Here is a 6,700-nt window from a genome sequence, read left to right on the forward strand (position 1 = left end):
TCTAAATTAAAATCAAGGTATTCATAGAGTTAGGAGCTAGAATATAGGTTACCAGGATATGAGGTAGGGATAGGGAATGCAAAGTTAAGGCTTAACATGTGCAGATGTTTCTATTTGGAATGATGGAAATGTTTCGGTAATGAAGGGTGCTGATGGCAGCACAACACTGTGAATATAATTAACAGCACTGAAACATACATATGAATATCAAATTAGAAGGGAGAGATGTTCAATTGTATACATTATAACCAAATAATTTTTTTTTTAATCATGGAACTGAACTATAGAATCAGTGAACTCTAAATTAAACCTTGGACACAAATTTTAACAAAGATTCCACACCAATGCAAAGTGTTAATAATAGGGTTATATTTGGGAATCCTATGTTTTATGCATGTTTGTTCTGAAAAACTACAACTGCTCTAACAAAAAACATCAAGGTATCAAGGTGTCAGCAAGATCGTTTTATTTCTAGAGGTTCTGGAGTAGAATCTATTTCCTTGGATTTTCCAGCATCAAGAGGCTAGCTTCATTCCTTGTCTTGTAACCCTTTTCCATCTTCAAAGCCACCAATGGACAGTCAAATCCTTCTCACATTTCATCTCTCTGACCCTGACTCTCCTGCCTTCTACTTCCATTTTTAAGGATTCATAATTACATTGGCCCTAACTAGAAAATTCAAGATAATCCCCTTATCTTAAAGTCAACTGATTAACAAACTCAAGGCCATCTGCAACCTTAATTCCCCTTTGCCATGCAACCTAATATATTCACAGTTTCTGAGAATTAGGATTTAAACATCTTTGGGGGGCATTATTCTGCATACAACTGTAGAGTACAAAAACTAATATATATGAATGATCAATAGCATTCATATATAGAAACCAAAAGAAGAAGGAGAAGGAGAAAAGGAGGTGGAAATAATGGAAGAAAATGAAGGAAAAAAATACTGGGACATAAATTTAAAAGAAATGTACAAAATATTTATGACAAAACTAGAATATTAGAAACCACTCCTAAAGTTGAGTAGACTTGAATAATCTGAAAACTGTTTCATGCATTTAGATAGGAATATTCAATGTAAAGTTGGTAGTTCTTCTGAAATTGAATTATATATTAATATTTAAATGCAATCCCAATAAAAAATGTGAGTATCTTTCTGTCTGGAACTAGATATTGTAATTATATGGTACAATTTGATAAATAAACAAGTAAGGGTAGTCTTGAATATCCAGGAAATAAAGAGCAACAAAAGCATACTATAATACCTGTGTAATTAAAACAGTATATGGATATGCATGAGAAAAACTAAATTAATGTAACTTATGGACTACAGTTAAAAGCAATATTGTAATATTCTTGTATCAATGTCAAAGAAGTTGACTGTGTTAATAATGGGGGTATAGAAAAAATATACCAAAGGTATGCTCTAAACCATAGTCAGTGGTAATAGTTTGATTATATTCTCTCATGATATGCAACAAATATTCCACACAATGTCAGGTGTTGCTGGAGGAATGTTGTATGGGAATTCTGTACATTGTGCTTGATTGTTTTATAAGCTTACAACTTCTCTAATAAAAAATATATGGAAAAACAGGTGATATTGGCTCATGAATAGATGGATGCATTAGTTATCTTTGTAACAAATTATGCCAAAATTTATCAGCTTAAAATAAAAGACATTTATTATCCATTTTCTGAGGGTCAGGAATCTGGGAGCAGCTTTACTCTACAGGTCTGCCTCAGGATCTTTCATGAGGTTGCAGTTAAATTGTTGACTGGGGCTACAGTTACCTGAAGTAAGCCAGCTGCTCACATGAGATATTAAATAGAAGTAGGCTTCTCCTATACTTACTGATGAGAGGGAAAGAAAAAGAGAAAGCAGAGAGAAAGACAGAGAGAGAGAATCCAATGTGAAGCCATCTTCTTTTATCACCTAATTTCCAATATGACATTTCATCAGATTTGCTATATACTAAGTTCAGCTCTCAGTCAAAGGGAGGAGAATCAAACCCCACCTTTTGATGAAGGGTGTATCAAATAATTAGTGGACATACTTTTAAAACTGCTACATAGGAACAATATAATGAATAGAAAATTCAGAAATAAACACAATTGTATATACAAATTTAGCATATATTAAAGATGGCTTCTCCATTGGTGAAGAGGACATGGAAATCTTAGTAAGTGGTATTGGAATATCCAGATATAGCCATGTGAAGAAAACCTCAGTAAGTCTTTTCTCTCATTACCAAGATTATATCTGAGATTAAGCTACAAAAATGAATTCACAAACACTGAAAAAAACTATGGATGAATTGCTTTCTAACACAGAGGTAGGGAAATTTTTGCTGTCTATAGTCCACATTAATGAAGAAATAAGAGAAAAGATGTTTATGATATACAATTATATATAAATATATTATAATTATAAATTACACATATAATTTATATTAGTACGAGTATATATATATATATATATATATATATGTATATAGTTATACACACCCATTCTGCATGACTAGAGACATCATAAGCAAAAGAAAAGGGAAATAGACAAACTGAGAAAAAATATATATGTGACTTTGTTTCAGTTTCCTTGGCTGCTCAAGCAAATACCATGCAATGGGAATTTATTGACTCACAGTTTCCAGGCCAGGAGAAATCCAATATCAAGGCATCAGTAAGGTGATGCTTTCTCCCAGAAGTCTGTGGCATTCTGGAACTGGCTGATGGCATTCCCTTGTCCTTAGCTTCTTTGTCACACAGCAATGAACATGGCTGCAGCCTCTCCCAGTCTCTCCCTTCTCCTCAGGGTCCGTTGACCTTCAACTTCTTGCTTATTGGGGCTTTCTCTTTATGTTTGAATTTCCTTCTGCTTATAAAGGACTCTAATGATAAGATTAAGATGCACACTAATTGGGCCCTATCTTAATAGAAGAAGCCTCATCAAAAAGTCCTCTTTACCATAGATTAACACATACAGGAATAGGTTAAATTTAAGAACATGTATTTCTGTATATATATAACTCCATATCAGCACAAACTTCTATTAAAATATAAAGGTTAATATATACTGAGTGTTTATAGAGAGAAAAGAAAAACAATTGTATAGAAAATGGGCTAATGAGATAAACAATTTACAGGAAAAGCAATATAAATACCACTTAATATATGAAAAGAGGCTTAACATCATTTAAATTAAGATAATTGAAAATTAAAAGTCGCACTAGCTTTTTTCGCAACGGGTTTGCCGCCAGAACACAGGTATCATGAAAACCAACGCTATATCTTAAGGCTAAAATGGGAAAGGAAAAGACTCACATCAACATTGTTGTCATTGGGCACGTAGATTTAGGCAAGTGCACTACTACTGGCCACCTGATCTACAAATGTGGTGTAATCGACAAAAGAAAGATCAAAAAATTCGAGAAGGAGGCTGCTGAGATGGGAAAGGGATCCTTTAAGTATGCTTGGGTTTTGGATAAACTGAAAGCTGAACATGAGCGTGGTATCACCACTGATATCTCCCTGTGGAAATTTGAGACCAGCAAATACTATGTGACCATCACTGATGCCCCAGGACACAGAGACTTCATTAAAAACATGATTACAGGCACATCTCAGGCTGACTGTGCTGTCCTGATTGTTGCTGTTGGTGTTGGTGAGTTTGAAGCTGGCATCTCCAAGAATGGGCAGACCCGTGAGCATGCCCTTCTGGCCTACGCACTGGGTGTGAAACAACTGATTGTTGGTGTTAACAAAATGGATTCTACTGAGCCACCCTACAGCCAGAAGAGATATGAGGAAATCATTAAGGAAGTCAGCATGTGCATTAAGAAAATTGGCTACAACCCTGACACAGTAGCATTTGTGCCAATTTCTGGTTGGAATGGTGACAACATGCTGGAGCCAAGTGTTAATATGCCTTGGTTCAAGGGATGGAAAGTCACCTGTAAGGAGGGCAATGCCAGTGGAACTACGCTGCTTGAAGCTCTGGATTGCATCCTGCCACCTACTCATCCAACTGTCAAACCCTTGCGTCTGCCTCTTCAGGATGTCTACAAAATTGGTGGTATTGGTACTGTACCTGTGGGCCCAGTGGAGACTGGTGTTCTCAAACCGGGCATGGTGGTCACCTTTGCTCCAGTTAATGTTACAACTGAAGTAAAGTCTGTTGAAATGCATCATGAAACTTTGAGTGACGCTCTTGCTGGGGATAACATGGGCTTCAATGTCAAGAACGTTTCTGTAAAAGATGTTAGTCATGGCAACGTGGCTGGTGACAGCAAAAATGACCCACCAATGGAAGCAGCTGGCTTCACTGCTCAGGTGATTATCCTGAATCATCCAGGCCAAATAAGTGCTGGCTATGCACCTGTGCTGGATTGTCACACAGCGCACATTGCTTGCAAGTTTGCTGAGCTGAAGGAGAAGATTGATCGCTGTTTTGGTAAGAAGGTGGAAGATGGCCCCAAATTCCTGAAGTCTGGTGATGCTGCCATCATTGACATGGTTCCTGGAAAACCCAAGTGTGTTGAGAGCTTCTCTGACTATGCTCCTCTGGGTCGTTTTGCTGTTCATGATGTGAGACAGATAGTTGCTGTGGGTGTCATCAAGGCAGTAGCCAAGAAGGCTGCTGGAGCTGGCAAGGTCACCAAGTCTGCCCAGAAAGCTCAGAAGGCTAAATGAATATTATCCCCAACACCTGCCACCCCAGTCTTAATCAGTGGTGGAAGAACGGTCTCAGAACTGTTTGTCTTAATTGGCCATTTAAGTTTAATAGTAAAAGACTGGTTAATGATAACAATGCATCGTAAAACCTTCAGAAGGAAAGGAATGTTTTGTGGACAATTTGTTTTTGTGTGGCAGTTTTAAGTTATTAGTTTTTAAAATCAGTACTTTTTAAATGGAAACAACTTGACCAAAAATCTGTCACAGAATTTTGAGACCCATTAAATCAAAGTTTAATGAGAAAAAAAAAAAAGTCACACTAGGATACCATTTTTTTAAGTTTTATAATAACTTACATTGGCAAGATTAAGGGGAGAAATAGTAATTTGCATGCATTGCCAATGTATCTTTGGGATCCTTCAATCCCTTGTCTAGGAATCTATCCACAAATATTTTCACAGTAGTGTAATTTGTAGTGTTATACTTACAAATGACAACTGAGGGAGTGCTGAATTCCTAGCCAGGGGAGCTCTGTCACATTCCCCAATAGAATGGCAACAATCTCCCAAGTGTAAGGGCAAAGACCAGTGAAGAAGGATGGTCCAATGATGAACTCTTGATACTGATAACTATGCTTATGAACCTGTGTACTTGAAACTTCCACAAGGCCTAGAGCTGCAGGGTGCCTAAGAGTTAACTCCTGAGAACCTCCATGTTGCTCAAATGTGGCCACTCTCTAAGCCAAACTCAGCATGTAAATGCATTACCTTCCTCCCAGCAGGGAACATGACTCCCCAGAATTAGCCTCCCTGGAGCTGAGAGATTACTACCATTCACTAACTGGTGATGCAACTAGAAAAAGACCTTGAATAAAAGGTGGAAATGGTAAAGACAAAAGAGTTTATATGGCTAAGAGTCTTCAAAAAAGAGTTGGGAGGTCATCAGAGGGGTTGCATTTACGCACACCTTATCAGAATCCTAGAGAGAACCAAAGTAGATACAACCCAGGTACTGGTGCTCCTGAGGGCTACAGAGACCCACAGGTTCTATGGTCATGGCAGATGGCTCTGGAGTTCAATGCCTTGTCAGTGGGCCCTACTGTGGAATTTGTATTCCTGAGTGTGATAAAGTTGGACTCAGATGTGTCCTTTCTACACATGTCTCTTCTGTCACTTTCACTGAACCTGTGGTTGGTGCTGGGGTTGGTGAATACTCAGGAGACTCGAATCTCTGGACTGGCCATGTGCCAGCTGGATCTGCCAGCAGATTTGCAACTTCTACTCTGTGGTTCATTGGACTTACCCAGGTAAGCTCACAGGGAGGTGAAGAGGGTCAACCACCATACTAGGGAGCCTAGAGTGCCTACAGCTGCAAGCAGGAGAATCACATCCATCAACCATGTGGGATCTAAACCTCCTCTCGATACAGAGGTGAAGTGGACATCACCATTCCAGGGTCCACACGATGGAGGAATAAAATATGGATTAGAGTGGACTTACTGGTATTCTACTATAGAACTATTGTGACTAGTAATGGAAGAAATTGTATCATTGATGTGGAGAAAGTGGCCATGGTATTTGCTGAGGGCAGGGAGAAGGAAGAAGAGATGTGAAATGGGGGCATTTTCGGAACTTGGAGTTGTCCTAAATGATATTGCAGGGACAGATGTTGGACATTATATAGCCTGCCATAATCCACTGACTATACTGGGTAAGAGTGTAAACTGCAATGTAAACTATTATCCATGCAGTGCAGCAGTGCTCCAAAATGTATTCATCAAATAGAATGAATGTGCCACAATGATGAAAGAGGTTGTTGATGTGGGAGGAAGGGTGGGGGTGGGGGTGGGGTTTATGGGAACCTCATATATATATATATTTTATGATGAGATATCACTTTATTTTTTTGCTTGTTTTTGATTTTTTTCTTCTTTATTTTCTTTTAAATGTTACATTAAAAAAATATGAGGTCCCTATATACCCCCCACCCCACCCACACCACCCCTCTCACATCAATAAACTCT

At 38.3% G+C, this 6,700-nt stretch overlaps 1 pseudogene; it reads left to right on the forward strand.

Annotated features, from left to right (window-relative positions):
- Positions 1–3,266: 3,266 nt before the first annotated feature.
- On the forward strand, positions 3,267–4,815 carry LOC101431297 (elongation factor 1-alpha 1 pseudogene; annotated as a pseudogene).
- The last annotated feature ends 1,885 nt before the right edge of the window (positions 4,816–6,700 follow it).

Source organism: Dasypus novemcinctus, chromosome 5, assembly GCF_030445035.2.
Source record: "Dasypus novemcinctus isolate mDasNov1 chromosome 5, mDasNov1.1.hap2, whole genome shotgun sequence".
NCBI lineage: Eukaryota > Metazoa > Chordata > Mammalia > Cingulata > Dasypodidae > Dasypus > Dasypus novemcinctus.